This window comes from Acartia tonsa, chromosome 3, assembly GCF_053477335.1.
Source record: "Acartia tonsa isolate MP-2025a chromosome 3, ASM5347733v1, whole genome shotgun sequence".
Classification (NCBI taxonomy): domain Eukaryota; kingdom Metazoa; phylum Arthropoda; class Copepoda; order Calanoida; family Acartiidae; genus Acartia; species Acartia tonsa.
Window position 1 is genome coordinate 49,739,992 of NC_137262.1, and position 18,965 is coordinate 49,758,956.

An 18,965-nucleotide genomic window follows, 5' to 3' on the forward strand; every position below is an offset into this window, starting at 1 on the left:
TTCTTTACATACTTTTCAGTAAAAGTAAACTAGTGAGAGAAACTGAGCTTTATAGGACATGCCCACGTATTGTTCATTATTATTTAAAATGTACAGAGCTGGATCTTTAAATCATTTCAATGGTGCGCCAAATCGGGATGAGCCAACTTTCCACCAATGAGAGCACAGAATTTTACAAAATGCCGCGCTGTGATTTACTGAAATTCGGCGCACCCCGATTTGGCGCACCATTGAAATGATTTGAAGACCAGCTCAGGATGTATTTCTGGCATATTATAAGGTTTAGATGTAAATTTGACAAGAAATAGATGTATAATCGGCTATTTTGAATGTAAAATTGCAAGTTTTAGATGAAATATGGCAGTTACTTTAAGTATGATTGTATCTTTGGCAGAGGTTTTTACTTTTTGACAAAAAACATTTAGCTGTATTTCTGCCGGTTGTAGAAACGCCATGATATCATGTCAGCCACGAAAGACAACTATTACAAAAGTCGATATTAATTACAAAATTGGCAGATAATTTACTAACATCAAAATATGTACTTTTCTGTAATTTTTATTTAAGTTATTTAAAATAGAGAAAAGTATTAATGTTGTTTTAAAAAAGATGACTGTTTAATTTAAAAACTGAAAAGTCACGAAAAATGTAGGAATAAGGCTGATTATCCTTTAAAATATTTATACCATATTTGATTAGTGTTAATTAAGAGTCCTTAAGGCTTATTTTACACCTTTCTGAAGATTAATTTCTGGGATAATTAGGCATTATCAAATTTTCTTTTGGAGGGCGGGTGCCTTTTTCCAGGAGAGTTTTCATTTGGGAGGTTTGGAGGTGCCCTCCTCCAAAATAGTTATAAACCTTTCTAGAACTTATGAGTTTCTCTGTTAAAAAGAACCATAACGGTTCTGCGTTTAAGAAGATTCTTCTGTACGCACAGACAGACACACATCTTGTTACTTTTAAATAAGGATTTAAATTTCTACTATTAGAAATAGTTTTGTATGTCTTCTTCTACGATTTATTTTTCAGAACATTTATTTCTGTTTCGTGAAAATCGAGTTTCTAAAGAATCCAAAATTAAGTGACAACTAAATTTTGTAAGAATATAAATTAATGTACAACGTAGGTGTTTGCATAATCGTAAACATGGCCTGGGGGGTAAAGGGAAGTTGTCTTCCCCCTTATCTTAGTAAAATCAAAGTTAGTTACTTTATTTTGGGAGGGGAGCTCTGTTTAACCATTTCATTGAATATAATTGCAATGGATTCTGTAGATAATATGGTATTGCATAAGCGTAAACATGGAGGGTAAAGGGAGGTTGTCTTTACCCCAATCTTAGTAATAACCAAGTAAATTCTCTTTTTGGGTTGTGGGGGGGGGGGAGGCTCTGTTAAACTTGGAAGCATTATATTTATATAAAATTTATATGGCGTGTGATAAGTATATGGTATTTTTTATTTAGAAGAATTAATGATACTATAACTATTATTTGATAGTTATATTTGTTAAGATAATGAACAACAAACCTTGTATTGGACATTTCTGGCAAAAAATTGAATGCGAGGTGCTTCGCGCTCACCCTTACATAAATTGTGTAGACGCCCCTGTGTTAGTTGATATACAAGCTGTGTATACATTGCGTAGCTTTAAATAATTGCAACTTTTAAGCTTCTTGACCACAAGTGAAATTTTAAAATTAAGGATGACCGCAATTAAAAAGAAATAAATAATATAGGGTCAGTTTAATAGTTAGTTATTCACTCGTTTTTGAGGTATCTGGATGCATTAAATTATTTTAATTGCATTTTTATTTGATTTGCTCCATCAACACTATAGTTTAAAATCACGAAACTTCAGTTTACGCAACGTCAAATGCTATGATGAAATCATAAAGTCAATAAACTTTAGATAGATATAAATATGATTTAAGCTGTAAATTACACTTATTATAATGGGAAATAATTTGTGTTAGATGGTGAAATACAAATCATTAAAAATCCTGTTAACAAAAGTTCACAATAAATATTTAAAAACATTTTGATTAAAAAAAAATTTGTAAATAAATTAGGATGACGACATCCACGAAGACAAATCTGATAAATAAAAAATACATGAACTAGGTCTATGAGATAACTTTTGTTTTTACAATTGCAGATTAGTTTTATTTGCATCTTTGGAAGATAAACATAATCATCCATGAGTAATAAAACCAAAATTTTACTTTTTTTAAAGCAAAAATCATCTACATGTAATACAAAGGAGAACGATGTCTGACTAACTGTCTGTCTCGCGACTGAAGCTTAATCTGAACAAATTAAGCTACACACTTCAGTGAATATAGCCACTGGCCCTGCTGTGGTTTTAAGATATTTTCATGACCATTGCCTTAGTCCATACAGTTCATGACTTTATGTATCCCATTTACAAACAAGCCCTAACTATGTAAATGCTTCGGCTCCAAAAAAAGGCTTAAAATTGATGAACAAATTTTGTGCTTAGATTCATGTTTACATAAGTGAATCCCTGTGTTTTGTTTTGTCCGCTGTCAAAATAAAGAATGCTTTTAAAGGTCATAAGGGGTTAGGAAACGAATTAAAGAATAATTAAATTAATCTTATTTGATAATTATAAAATATTCATGTAATTAAAGTTCGTGTTTGGTTAGAGAAATCATGTTTGCGGTTAATTTAACTAATTACAGTTTTAAAACAGGAATTAATGCCAAGGACAAAAATGTCCAAAAGTAGCAACAAGCTGGCAATATTATTGATGAAAATTGTAGTTAGGCTGTAGCATTCTAAATTTTAAGTATTTTACATTTCATTTCGGAAATGCGCCAAAAAATATATTTAAAAAATGATTACTAGGTGTATTGACACAATGTTTTTATATAGACGCTGTGCTATTTGAAATGAATTTCATACTAAAATTAAGTATTTTTTATACTAAGGAAAGATTGTCATAATCAATTTGAACTGAAACTCGATACCTAACATATCAGCTGTATACCAAATGTACGGCTTTATTCTAGTTATAAAGTAGCCCCGCATAAAAAGTATAGTTTTCCTGCATAAAATTCTTTTTTTTTTAAATAAATCATTATTAATTACTTTGAAATTGTAATAAAGCACTTCAGAAATACAAAGTAGCTTTGTTACTTTAAAACAAAGATATCAAAGTTCTAGAGTAGCATTGCTAATAAAAAGTATCAGTTTACCTAAAAAGCTTTGCTGGAAATGACAAGAAATTAAGGTGAAATTGTCACTATATATTTGTCATATCACTTACACATACACATAAAAAGTTCACTGTTGTGCTAGACATACTTTTTCAACTGTGATAAAGAAAAACACGAGATAGACTGCTAGCATAAAAACACTGATTCATTGTCTGTGTATGTATGTATAATATGTATAGCAAGGCACAGAAGTAAGTAAAAGAATCTTCTTTGCGATTACTGAGGCGTAGGATATTTAGACACTAACTACTGTTGCTTCTTACACCACTATAGATTTCTCCCCCTTCCTTGCATTATACATAAAGGATATTTCAGTCTGATTCAGGCATACAGGAATAGTATAATCAATATGAATTATTTAAAAACTTGAAAACTGATACTTTAAGAAAAGAAAACCAATTCTAGCATTTAGTGTTGTCAGAGGGATGTAAAGGCGACTGCATTTAAATTTTTATCAGCCAACAAATGCAATGATGGCTTTTCTTGTAAAAAAAAGATCAGCGTCGTATATCCTTTTCATACAACAAACAAAAAATTAGACAATTATTACAGGAGACGGATGAAAAAGTTTGGCTGCGGATGTTAGAAACACGAGGAAAAGAAAATCAACATATTATCATCTATTTTCCTTTCCCTGTTGTCCTGAGCTAGCTTACACTTTATTTTTCACCGTATGTCCAACAAATATAGATCAATTTATTTTAAACGTTTTATACTTCCAAGGATTTGTGAGAAAAACACTTCATTCATCTTAAATTTTTTATGTTTTTATCTCAATGTTTTGATATTATATTTTAAGTTTTCGGTAAAAAGTTATTTGCTTACTTTCTTGCCTGTCTACATTTGACTTTTACTTCTAAGTGTGTGTGTGTGTGTGTTATGTGCGTGCACGTTTCACTGACTTTGGGTGTGTGTGTTTGTGTGCACTTGTCTGTGTTCGTGTGTGCATCTTATTAAATAAGATTTTTTGGCAAAATTTCAAGAATTGTGACAAAAGAATATTATGCAATTTTGTATAGAAAGGGAAAGGGTTATTATGGAAATTAAGGGGAATATCAATGAAATGGGAAATTGGGTTGGGTGGCAGCAATTTTTCTTAATCAGTTTTGTAGCAAATATTTTGCTCTCATATCTAAATTTATCCGCAAAAACAAGAAATTGGGTAAATTCTTCTTTTGTCATATAAAACACCCTTTTTTAAAAAAAACTTAATCTTCTTAATCTCAATCTTAATACTTCTTTAGGTTAGGTTATGATGAAAAAGGTTTAAGAAAGCACGACAGGATTATAAAATCTATATAGAGGAAAAAATATAGAAAGGGGGACGGGGGTGGTCCACTAGCAAGTTGAGGGGAAAACACATAGCATATGCAAAATTAGAATATTTTTATCTCATTTGATATTCATTTTGAAAACATTAATAAATCATATGCACATTGAAGTATATTGAAGGAACTAATTTAAAAATACTTAATATATGTTCATGAATAAAATAAACTATTAGATTAAAAAACAAAATGTAAATATTATGAAAGGCGGTTAAATTTTAAATAATATTTATTTATTTTAAAATCTTTTTGCTATGAAGACGACATAAAAAAAATTAAAGTTGTAAACTTAATATCTTTTAAAAAAACTAAAAGCTGAATAATAAAAATATAGAAATCTCTGATTATTCTTTAAATGGTGAATTTAACTCATTTTTTGTAATTCAATTAAAACTAAAATTTACAATAATAACAATTTCTTTAAATTATAGATAATAATCACTAAACCTCTAACTTTACTAAAACTTTTATACTTAAGTATATAAGAAAGGTGATTTTCTAATTGAAACATGGATAGCAATATACAGAAAAGCATACTAACATACACACGATCATTGACAAATTTACAAAAAAAAGTATGTATTCAATTATTATTTAACTAGAAGTCTAAACAAGGTGTAAATCTATCCTTGTGACTTGATTCTAGGGATACTTCGCATACAACCTATTCCTAATCGGTCTATAAATTATAATTATGACATTCAAATTAATCTGCATTTAATTCTACCACCAATCTCTCTTGTGAAGAATATTTAAAAAATGTGGAACAGACTGACATGCTGAATTCGTTGATTTTATGAAGCTGTGCAGCTTGGAACAAAAATCAGCCACTCTACACAGCCGCGAATCTTTAACCCCATCAGTGATCCCAAAGGCGTGCGCGACTGCCGACCACTCTGCTTTGAATTTCATTTTAAGGAAAGTAAAAGTTCATTTTAATGATTTAAGCTTTTAAAATTTGATATGACTGTGGTTTAGATATAATTAGAGAAAAAGAGAGAGCTAAAGAAAGAAAGGAAATAAAACAAGAATGATTACTTCAAATGGTACATTATCATTTATGGGCCAATAAAAACTTTCTTGGAATCTGTTTAATGATAAGTACAGACATTTATGAGATATTACTACGCAAATTTAATCCAATAGGGGGTTAATATTTTGTCCCTACTTCGTTGGAAGCAATTATTTATTAGTTTTACATCCGAGGTTTGAACCCTACTTTATTGAATCAAACTCTTATTCTCTAACGCATTTGTAAATCGATATCAAGCCATGAATAAATTACGTTGCTTGAAGCAAACAAATATCGCAGGCAAAATATTTTTATTTTATTTTAGGGCACAAATGAAACAAAGCAGTTATAGTAAAAGTTAAAAAGCTTGGATGATATAAAATAAAATTTTATTTTTGACCCTTAGACTAACATTGCGATACATGTATGGAGTAGCTTCGCTACTAATGAAGTCTTTATAATAAGTAAGTTGTATAAAATATGCGTGTGAAAATATACGTATTGTTAGAATACAATTATTCTTACATTATATCAGGAATATAGTGATAGGGTTATGGATGGAAAATATACGTATTGTTAGAATACAATTATTCTTACATTATATCATGAATATAGGGATAGAGTTTTGGATGGAAAATATCTGTATTGTTAGAATACAATTATTCTTACATTATATCAGGAATATATGGGTAGGGCTATGGATGGAAAATATCAGTATTGTTAAAATACAATTATTCTTACATTATATCAGGAATATAGGGATAGGTTTATGAATGGGAAATATACGTATTGTTAGAATACAATTATTCTTACATTATATCAGGATTATAGAGATAGGGTTATGAATGGAAAATATACGTATTGTTAAAATACAATTATTCTTACATTATATCAGGAATATAGGGATAGGTTTATGAATGGGAAATATACGTATTGTTAGAATACAATTATTCTTACATTATATCAGGAATATTGGGATAGGGTTATGGATGCAAAATATACGTATTGTTAGAATACAATTATTCTTATATTATATCAGGAATATAGGGATAGGTTTATGAATGGGAAATATACGTATTGTTAGAATACAATTATTCTTACATTATATCAGGAATATTGGGATAGGGTTATGGATGCAAAATATACGTATTGTTAGAATACAATTATTCTTATATTATATCAGGAATATAGGGATAGGTTTATGAATGGGAAATATACGTATTGTTAGAATACAATTATTCTTACATTATATCAGGAATATAGGTATAGGGTAATGGATGGAAATTTATGTATTGTTAGAGAATACAATTATTCTTACATTATATCAGGAATATAGGGGTAGAGTTATGGATGGAAATTTATGTATTGTTAGAGAATACAATTATTCTTACATTATATCCGGGATATAGAGATAGGGTTATGGATGGAAAATATACATATTGTTAGAATACAATTATTCTTATATTATATCAGGAATATAGGGATAGGGTTATGAATGGAAAATATTTGTATATTTGTAATATTTTAAAAGGTTTTTTTTTGGGGTGGGGGGAGGAGGATGATAGGTAAAAAGCACGCTTTCAATCTCCTTTCTTGGACGTCCTTGTTTTGCAGATAAAATGTTTTTTTCTCAATTGTCGTAACACTACTTCCCTGTCAGAGCATAATATTAAATTTTTTAAAATGTAGGTTAACATAATAATCTTCTTTATTGCATTTTTTATAACTTTTTTAGTAGCAAAGCTACACTACAATCCTGTGAGTTGATCTATCTGTCTGTCCATTTTTGTCTATATACCTTGCATCCAGTGACCGCCAGGATGGAGGCATTTAAAAAATGTTTACAATTATTAAGATTTTACACCTTAACAAAATATAACCCCCCCCCCCCCCCCATTAACCCCCGTGGAGTATGTGTTATGAATTCCTATATATCAAAAACAACTCTATAAATGTTGCATATAAGTCGGTTTGTATGAATGCTCAAGACGCTAATCTAGCTTACCACTGCTCTACCTCAACGCCTCAAACCCCTAAAAATAATCTCTACTTTTTATGACGTTTCGTGGCTGATTTTGGAATCTCTTTGTCTCCCTACATCTTCAGCATTTAATTTAAATGACGACGTAACTATGGACGTTTGGATATTATCTTCCTTGTTTAATGATTAAGCACGCGCGTAAACTTTTACTTCATACCCTAAGAATAATTAGAAAATTACAATTCTTTCTAAATTGATTATATAAAGTGTTTTCCAGATTGATATCCACTAGATTAGAACCGGTTCTTGGCCATACGGAAAAATCATTAATAGTATCGTATAACAAACAATGATCCACGAATAATAATAAAAAAGTAAAATATTATTACCATTTTTGTTAATCAGGGCCTTCGCCTCCTTGGGGCTAACTTTTAAACATTTCAGCTTGCATCTTTCTTTGAAATCTTCTTTGAAATCTTTCATTAAATAGAAAAAAAAAAGATAGGATATTTGATATATTAGTAGTAAAATTGGTTATTATGCAAGACTTTTAAATCTTCTCTTCTAATAAAAAAAAATTAAACCTCTGATTTTTGAGTTTTTATGAATGTGGTCATCCTTGTTATATAAAATCTTCAAAAGCCAGTGGAGATAACAGGAGGATTGTTTAAAAGATATTCTTGGGTGTTTTATGCTTATTGTAATCAAGGAATTTGGTTAGGTAGCCATTAATTATTCAAAGCATAAATCATAATAAGGATTCAAGGAAGGGAAAAGACAATGAAAGTTAATTTATTCCAAACACTAATCTTAACTTAAATACAATGATAAGATTGGGGGAAAGATTAATTTATTGTCCATTATCATATTTCTACTAACCAAAAGGATCCAAAGAAAACTTGTTTATACTTATTTGTTAATACTTAACTGCTTGTCTTTGTGTTTTTTCTTTTTTATCTTAGTCAATAACCCCTATACACTAAAGTAGCTTGATCTATGTATGGGAAAACAGGTCTTAGGCATGTTTAAATCTATTTTGTTGGAGGGTTGGACTTTAAAAGAGAAATGTCTTAATTTGGAAAGAATTAAATATTATTTTACTATTAGATACTGAAATTCTGTAATATGCAGAAGTTAAAAAAACAGTGTTATAAGATGATACAATAGAATTCTTAAAATTCCTTTAAATTGTAATTTTTACATCATTTACTAAAATTTAACCCACAAAAAATATTAGAGTCATCTAACTTATTTATTTAGCTTTACAAAAAAATTAGGGGTATTGTGGTAGGCGGCATATGGACAAGCCTTTTGCAGAGTATGCTATGCTTCGGCTTATCAAATCACACCCTAGCGCTAATCTCAGCTTATCACCATTCTACCCAGCCCTCTCTGGGCATTGTCTACACATCAGAAGCAGCGGTCAAATTGGACACCGCCAATAGTGGGAGGGGCGCTGCCCCTCTCACCCCCAAGTCCCCAGTATCCTACCCTTTTCCGGGAGATGTCTACCTTCCCCCTTGCTGAAGCCTACCCCTCTACTGTCCACCGGAATGGGGCTCCGCCCCATCTCCCCGCACCCCTTTCTACCTAACCTATTTATCATCTATTGTGTATATAAATTAGTAACCCTATTATAAATGTATTCAGTTTAAATATATCTCTTTAACAGTAACTACTTGTAGTTCTTTATTGATAGAATCCTTAAAGGCTAGGGGCTCTTTTGAATCGAACTCGCGTTGTAGGGTTGAAACGCTTCACCCTACCACATTATCTATTGTAATATTTTAATTTAAAGCTACCGGTTACAGACTGACGGAAATATCATAATTGGAGAAATGATTTGTCTTAAAATATATGTTTTATACAGTTTTGTTTAGAAGAGAAATTAAAAGTGCATAGATAAATTGTAAGTAGCGAATCTACTTTTTAACTAGGATATGCTTGTACATCTGTCCCAGTGTCCATCATACTTAAAACTAACAAGTAGCTTACACAAACATACACTTGCACTAGGGTGAATCATCTAGTTTTCTGTACTTTAGTTGCAAAAATAATTACGTTATAAACAAATGCAATTAGCTGATGGTTGCTGCGCCTCTTTAGAACTAAATTGTTCTTGTTTGTTTCTTTTATTCTCCCACGATTTTCTCTCTCTCTATCTCTCTCTCTCTCTCTCTCTCTAGATAACTGATTTTTATGGATCTTGTGAATTTGGTAACGACAGTTCTTTTTCCGATTAAAGTAAGGTAATTCTTGTATATTTAAAGACATATTATTTTGCTTCCAAGAAAAGCTAATTTTTATTGTTTGATGTTTTATTATTTGGCTAGGATATAAACATTGAGACAAAATGTATTGGTTCCCCTGAGTAGTAAGTACATATATCAGGTAAAAAGGCTATGTTTGTTGATGTCAATTACACCTGTTTCTTAACTAATGAAACTAGTTTGATATCTCCAAGGGATAATATCCAGGCAGGATTCTTTTAACCAGCGTTGCGGAGCCGTTTGATTTTAGTGAGGCTCCGGCTCCAGCTCCAGCTCCAGCTCCGGCTCCGACCTCAAATCAAGAAAAAACTCCCCACGTCTATTTTTAACTTTTGAAGATTTTAAAAGTTCAATTTTTGATAAAAATGGACTTGAAAAACTTAATAGGGGCATTTTCACATGACAAAACAGAAATACCAAATTATAATTTATAAAAAATCTCTTGGATCTACTGCAGTTCATGGTAAAATATTGCTGGTAACGAATGCTTCCTGGTTTCTGGCAATATTACAAGATTCCTGGATCCAGCAGCACGCATATTCCCCTAAATTCTAGGTTCCTGTTAGCTGGCAATCTACAAATTTTCCAGGTTACCTGCAATGAGAGAAGATTACTGGCTTACAGGAGTTTTTACCCCATACCCCTTATCACATTTTCTTAGGGGGTAAACAGCAATGATTAATAAGGGACAGTTGCTTCAATTATTTTATTAATAGAGGAGAGGGAAGGATATAGGAGAGTTGGGTCTTTACCTATAAATTTAACTGTTTCTATCTTAATATCCACTTTCGCGCCAAATTTTGGCGCGCCTTTTTATTTTTCTAATATATTGAAAAGTGGGGGAGATAAATTCGTAATTTTCATCGTATTAATAAATTAATTTTTTTCTAAGTGAGGCTCAGAAATCAAACAGTAAAACCAATGATTTTGAACGCCTATACAATGCAAAACTTAATACCAGCCCCTGTAACATAAAATAACCTAATTATAAAAAAGTGCTGCGGCCAGGTTTGATGGTTTAGTTGGGGGGGAGGGGGGGACCAAAATTTTCAAAATTGAAAAAAAAAATTTAAGAGGATAACACCAACAATTCTAGTGGCGTAACTGTGACATACAGACCATGATCAGAAAAGCTTCACTCTTAATAATTCATATATTGGTAGATATTGATTTAAGTGAAACCATGAAGGTAATTAGATTATGGCGGGAGATTTTTATTTCAAATAATTCTATTGCCTCCCCTTTCTAGACTTCCAAATCAACTAAAATAGTTAAAAACCTTCCCAGGACCTATTACCCTTAAAGTTTTTCCTGACTACTTTTATATTGTTACTTTTTATGCCTACGTAAACGTTGTATTATTAACTGTAGATAAAAATCAGAAATACGGAATATTTGTTTATCATATTTGTCTTGTCTCACCCCACACCTCTCGCTAATTCATTATTTGTATTTGATCAATTTACGGTTTTTAATTTACTATAAATTGTTGTAGAACGGAGCAAAATTTATACCTTATCCTAACTCCCACAATTAGTACAGAGAAACACCACTACCCTCCCTCCCAAATCAGACAAACATGCTAAAAAGCCACTTCGAGTAGAGTGAATCTTATAAACCTCTAATTGTGGGGTAAGTGTATTAAAAGGGAAATGGGAATTAAAAAGGGAAATATTGCGTTTTAACAGGAATATTTCAAACATGCCAGTGGCCAGGAATATGCATAAATTGCCAGCTACCAGGAAAGTTAAACATTGGTAGCTCCAGCAATATTTCTTGTTATGCTAGATCCAGGAAGCTTCTAATATTGCCAGGAAACAGGAAGCACTCGTTACCAGCAATATTTTACCATGAACTGCAGTAGATCCAATCTCTTTATTTATCTAGTCCGGAGCCGGAGCCGTTTTTTAACAAAAATTACGGCTCCGGCTTCAGCAATATATGGCAGCTCCGCGGCTCCCGGCTCCGCAACACTGCTTCTAACCTTTACTCAACCTAAACGAACTTAAAATAAGCATCAAATTACATTTTTAATATTTTGTTTCTTATACAGATGATTTCTCCTATAATTATAAATGGGTATTTCGCCCTTAGCCTTTAGAGGAGGATAGTGGAGGTCAGGGGCGTCCAAGCTTTTTATTTTGGGGGGGGTAAAATTTTTTTAAGGGGGGGGTAATTCGGTTTTGGGGGGGGGTAAAATGGCGCACGAATCGCGCCGCAAATTTTTTTTACCCCCTCCAAAATTTTTACCCCGGGGGTAAAATTTGCTTGGGGGGGGGGGGTAATTACCCCCCCTGAAATCTGTTTGCAGGGGTAAAATTTGTTTCCCCCCCCCCAAAATTTACCCCCGGGGGTAAAATTTTTGGGAGGGGTAATTTAAATTTTATCAAAAATTTAGTATTAAAAATGCGCGGGATCGCGCAAAAATTTTTTTTGTTAGAGATTTTCTATTTTGGGGGGGGTATTTACCCCCCCAAAATTGTTTAGGGGGGGTAAATACCCCCTCCTAAATGGTTGGGGGTGCCTACGGCACCCCCAGGGTAGGGGTAAATTTTAAATGGGGGGGGGGTAAAATGAAAAAAATTTTGGGGGTGCCTACGGCACCTCCAAATTCGTTTGGGGGGGGGGGGTAATCGCCCAATTACCCCCCCCCTTGGACGCCTATTTATAAAAAGTACAGCCCAATTGAATTTAACTTCAGAAAATGGATGGATTTCATAAAATAGACTTTGAATGAGGTTATATTAAAGTTCCAAGTTTCTATTTAATTCAAGAAGACATGAATCTTTATTTATCATCATCTATTAAACAAATTTTGTTTTAATTCAAACCATAATGCATTAGAATATTCAGCAAAACCCACATTTTGTCATTGAAAACATAATCATCCTCCCCCATCTTGTAAACTTTTTTCATAGACCTTTAATATTTAAATTATTATATAAAAGTAACAGGTAGTCTTTGTGTCTTTTTGTGTACCGAAGGATCTCGCTAACCGCTGAACCGATAGGGTTCTCTTCTCTTTAACATGGTAGCTTCTCATAGGTCCCGGGAAGGTTTATAACTATTTTGGGGGAGGGTACCACAAACCTCCAAAGAGAAATCGCCCATAGAAAAAAATTATCCCTCCCCTACAAAAAAAAAATTATATTTTTTTAACTAAAATTAAAATTGGAAAGGGCATCCCCATCCCCCCCCAAAAAAATTCTCTCCTCCTCAAGAACCCCTAGAGGCCTCTAGGTGCGTAGCCACTAGTCATTATAAAAGTAACAGAAAGTCTTTGTGTCTTTTTGTGTGTACCGAAGGATTTCGCTAACCTCTCGACCGATATGGTTTTCCTTTACAGTGAAGCTTTGGAAGTTTTAAGACTATTTTTGGAAAGGGTCTCCACCCTTCCATGAGAAACCGCCCCTGGAAAAAAACATTAACATCAAGTTTTGTTCTTTACTTAAAAAAAAAATATTAAAATGTAAAGTTAATAATCGATTACTATTCCCTTTATCAACCGATCAACCCTTGCAAACTAACGAACTTGCAGTCGGACAAACGGAGGATAACTAATTATAGAAAATCTTCCATTTAATAAAGAAAACCTAATGCAAAACATACGGATGGGTCAATGCTCCACGTACAAAATAAGGGTCATCATTCATAAAATATTTTTTGCAATAATAAATTACCCAAGCATCATTAAAATCCCATTGCACTATTGACATACTTTGGTGTAACAGTAAAAGCTTAGAAATTTTCTTTAAAAAAGATGAAGTTACACTATTTTAATAAAACAAGTAAGATTTTGTTTAAACTATCTAACGCACAAATAATCAAGAAACGGTAAGAAAACAAATACTTTTCAAAAAACTTTAAATGCAATTTTTGAAGATAACGTTATATTGGAAGTTACAGAAGATTCATATAGAAGTGAATCTAGCAATATTAACTATTAAAAGTATGGAAAACCGAGAAAAAAAAACAGACAAACCATCATGGAGGACTGAACAAGTGGTTTCGATCCCATGATTTGGTAGATCAGGAGCATTAAATAAAAGTCAAGAACAGGAAGGGAAAAAAATAAATTTCAAATAATCCTTTGACCCAAGTGTAAGCTATTGGATTAGGACAAGGATGAAAGCGTTCAATAGCGGAATCTAAAGATCAGAAAGTAGTCCAAAGCAGGGTGGAAATCGACCTCATTCTTTAGATCGAAAACTTTAGATCTTCATTGGATGGCAGAATGTAAAACAGTGTTGAAACTTTTCAACCAATAATTTTAATCTATGGAAAGAATAATCATAGTTAGGGGTTTACACCAATTTATAGCCAAATAGTCAGGAATCCAGTGATAGGATAAAGGATCTAACACCCATTTAACTTTCTTGTAAGTAAATTGGGGGAAAATTTAAGGGTTGAATAGGTATTAGTTTAACTATGATTTTCCTTACCTTACCTTACATGGTTTTAATAATCTTTCTTTTAAAAACGAGTTGTAGGACAGGTTTTAGGTTCGAGTCTCAGCTTAATAGGAATGGCTAGGCTTCTCAACAGACTCATCTTGTGAACATAACATATTTCCAGACAAAGATCTTGCAACCAAAGGGTTAAAAAATCGTTTAGTCTTTGGTTTATATAAAAGATAGCTTAAGTATCAAAGAACCAAAGCTTGTACATGATTAATTTAAAAACTACTAAAAATAGATAATTAATTTTAAAAAGTCTATTATTATGTTTATTTCCTTATTTTATATTAATTTAATTTTGACATACTAAATGATTTATAGAATAGCTTTGTAATAATGGGGGCCTGGTTAGGGTGTTCAATTTTTACCACAAAACTTTTTATAAATTTAGCAATGCAAATAATAGAAAAACTAATAAATACAATAAAAATGAGTTCTCAAATAAGATATTTCTAAATATAAACGACACCTAACTTATCATCAAAAAATGTAACGTCAGATGGAGATAGGACAACGGAGGAAAACTTTCATATTTTATTACTTTGATATTTTCGCGAGATTCTAGGTACATCCTGGTTAGTGGTCATAAGCTTATTTTTTCAAAGACGAAGCTCTACTATATTTAGGGTCAATTTGTACATCCGAAATGGATAGCTTACTGGAAGATGATTAATATAACAATAAAGAATTAAAAGTTTATGATCATGAGCAAAAAGTTTGTAATATCTATGTTTATTTTAAGAATGATATTCCTATAATGAGTGGGTAAGCAAAGCATAGCGTCTTCATAAAGCTGCTTCTTCGCCATTCTGCAATTTAAACAACTGCGGGAAAATTAAACTCAATAATTTTAGATTCTAATATAATATAAATTTCCTTCAATTTAAAAAGCGCTATCAGTATATATTTCCTTCTTTTTTTTTGATTGTAGAGTTTCGCTTTCATGGTTGTTGTCATAGTTGTTGAACATTGAAGCTGCAAAGGCATTCACAAAACCTATTTATCTATCTATCCATCGCGAAGATTATTTACGGTGCTCTTTAAATCCTACCAAAAACTGGGTCTTTATATAAAAGTAACAAGATGTCCTTGCGCATATAAATATTTGGTTTCATGTTTTTATATGTGTTAACGTAAATTGAAAACCACAGTTTGAGGAAAGCTTTCTACTTTATCTAGCCGAGTTTTAGGCTATTTTTCTTTTCTTGTTTTCAATAAAAAATAAAAGTAATGGGTTAAATATCAACATAGCTGTGTTTAATTAATTCTATAATGACATAGATTTATTTTGAATGCCAAAAAATGGGGCCAATAGCTTAAGTAATATTTGATTTTAGGGTTTTCAGTAATTTTATGTGGACGCCACGACATATATATTTACTACTTTGGTTCTGTGCATTATCCATCCCCATGCACACACACACACATAATCACAGCTGATATTACGTGCGTGTGTGCGCGCTTGTCGTGCGCAATAATTTGGTCTTGTATCAGTTGATTCATAAACACCGCGCGGTTTAAAGTGATCCTTCGAATTTTTTTTCTTAAAATATTATCATTCATGATGTGACAAATACATTTTTACAAGTGACAAAAAAGTGTCAAGTGATTTAGTTAAAATTAACATAAAATGCCCATGCTTAAAAATTGATTCTGTTATAAAAAAGACACTTATTTTGTAACTATTATTTATGCAAAAAATGTTGTAAAAAAGTGAGTATACCAAATTTAAATTCATTGGTCATGAATATGTAAGATCTAAAGTGAGCTTTTTAGAAAGGCATGATTTTTTACAGGCCTCTGAATATGTTGTCAATTATAATTTATGAGAACATGTTAAATTTGTTTTTTAGAAAGATTCATGGACGTCCAAGGGTGGGGATAAAATGGGTGTTTAGTGTTTACCCCCCTCAATCCTTAACACCCCTCATTTTACCCCACTCAAAGAATTTAAGAAATATTAGATTATCCCCTTCAAACCTTCAAAATCCCTCATTTAAACCCCCTCAAAATAAAAAGCTTGAACTTCCCTGAAAAGATGAAAAGGTAATTTTAGAAAGCTCACCCTTTGTAAATTGATATGTCATTTTTTATATTTTAATTTATGTACAACCTCATTAGATTATGAAATTTATGTAACTTTAACAGTCCGAATCTAAGGCCTTTCGAACCTATTATGCAAAATGTACGCCTTTTACAAAAACTCAACTGTTGCTTTTTAGCAAAAACTGTACAAATTCAATGCTAAAAGGGTGGAGATATTTTAATTAGAAGGTTAATAAATTTGCCACCCTCTATTCAATCAAAAGTCATGTCATTAATTAGAGCTATAGGGATTATTCATCTGATAAATTAAAGTGCTTTCATACGAACCCATAATTGATCTACTGACCCTCCCCGTCCCAAAATCTCAATTTCTAGCCCCTGCGGAAGTTTCTAATCCTTCAGGACTTTATCCATTCAAAATTTCGAAGTATCTAACCTTTCTTAACTTATAATGAGCTCATACATGTTAAAATAAACTTTGTTTGTAGTCCATATGTGATGTAAGTTTAACCGCCTAAATTGTTTGCTACCTACTTTCCATCGGTTAAAAATTATTGAGAGATTTTTTTTATTAAAATTCAAAAATATAATAATGCCGGGAACTATTTTTTAGATAAGAGGGAAACAAAATAATTATTCTTCCAATGGCATATCCCCCCCTCAATTTAAACAAAGTTAGATTTTTGCTTGCTGGGTTTTTCAGTTTATCATTTTGTTCCTGTCATTTTAATGCTAATAATGAAAATAATAAAAAAAAACATGTACAGAAGAAATAGGCAAACATTTAGTATTAAATGTCACAGATGAAACATTTTTGTTATTGCCATAAATACATAAATGAATATATTAAGATAAAGAACGGTCTTCATGAATTATGCTCGATAAATCTCATTTAAAGGGAAACTCCTTAAACAACCTTTTTACTAATTTAGCAAAAGAAAAAATGCATAATGGACATTTAAAAAAATGCACTGCACCAGATCTAATTTTTTTTAACAAAATGTTAGAAACAAAATAGTTTTGATTAAGTCTTATAAGCCTCTCTCACTCTCTGTATTTTGACGAATTATATTCAGAAAAGGAAGGACATTGGAATATTAATTACACCCACAGTTTTATGACCACGTTATCTTATTCGTTGGCTCAAAAACTTTAGATGTTTTTTTTGTTAATTTGGATTGTTTAGTCTAAAACTAGAAGAGTCCAAACTTTTAAATTTTTAATAATTTCGATCTCTGGAAGATGAATTATGTTTATGTTAATTGGGGATGTATATCAATTCATCGTCCATTGCCTTATCCATTCAAACAAAATTCAACAATGTAGAAGTTAATACTGTCTCTTTAAGGAGAGGCATATTTGATAAATACGGGTACATTTTTATTCCTTGTTTCATAATTTACTATGAAATATAACTATTAGTTTCTACCATCTGAGATTATGAAAAGATCTAGGCAATTAAAGACTTTTGATTTCACGTTGTTGAAAAAATTGGTTAGTTTTGATATTTTTTTATTCTCCAATTTCATTAAGTACAGAGGATTTTTTGTCTTAAGCCATAGATCTCGAAAAATGCTGGTTTAAACATGTTATACTTATAAATATTTACTGCATAATATTTTATTGCCTTTACTATCAAACATAATACCTATCTTTTCTCCATAAATTTGGATATCATTTTTAAAATATTCTTCTAACATAACCTTTAACAATTGAGGTCACGCAGTTTCTATTTAATATTCAGTTATTATTATTTACCCATTACAATAATCCAAGCTATAAACTTTATGTAAGGATATACACTTTCTAAAAATCCATTGTTAAAGATTTTATTTGAATATGGAATGGAATATTAAATGGTTTTAATATTTTTATTAGTTCACTTTATTGTCTTATTAAAGGTTATTTTGTTAAAGGTTCATTTAAAAATGGATATAGAATACATGAATATATTAATTTAAAAGGGTAAAATTTGTCGCCATGCTAATAAGGACCTCATTTATTGGTGATTCATCCAGTATTAGGGGAGGAATTGGGATAAAGAGGGTGAATGGAGTTATTGTTATCATTATTTTAGCTAGCTGCGAGTATCACTTTGTAACAGTACATGAAATCTGTTTCAACATCCAAGTAATAATATATTGATTCATATAGATTATTACTACTTGCTATATCAAAACCTAATTGCAATGCAAGTGTGTGTATATTGAAATTATGTATCTTTATTACTGTCCATAATATGATTATATAATACTGTGCAATGCAAGTGTGAGTATATTAAAATTATGTATCTATGTTACTGTCCATTACATAATTATATAATACTGTGCAATGCAAGTGTATGTATATTGAAATTATGTATCTATGTTACTGTCCATTACATAATTATATAATACTGTGCAATGCAAGTGTGTGTATATTGAAATTATTTATCTTTATTACTGTCCATGATATAATTATATAATACTGTTCAATGCAAGTGTGTGTATATTGAAATTATGTATCTTTATTACTGTCCATGATATGATTATATAATACTGTGCAATGCAAGTGTGTGTGTGTATATTGAAATTATGTATCTTTATTACTGTCCATGATATGATTATATAATACTGTGCAATGCAATTGTA

General features: G+C 31.3%; 2 protein-coding genes across 2 annotated transcripts in view; both read right to left on the minus strand.

Annotated features, from left to right (window-relative positions):
* The window catches only part of LOC145314496 (uncharacterized), a 45,640-nt gene extending 42,158 nt beyond the window's left edge, over positions 1 to 3,482 (minus strand). The window contains exon 1 of the mRNA XM_080154417.1: positions 3,221 to 3,482. The gene's annotated coding sequence lies outside the window, so the exon portion shown is untranslated. The remainder of the gene's footprint in view (positions 1 to 3,220) is intronic.
* LOC145314502 (alpha-crystallin B chain-like) overlaps positions 1 to 18,965 on the minus strand; it is a 390,513-nt gene that overhangs the window by 48,250 nt on the left and 323,298 nt on the right. The gene's annotated exons all lie outside the window — the stretch shown is intronic.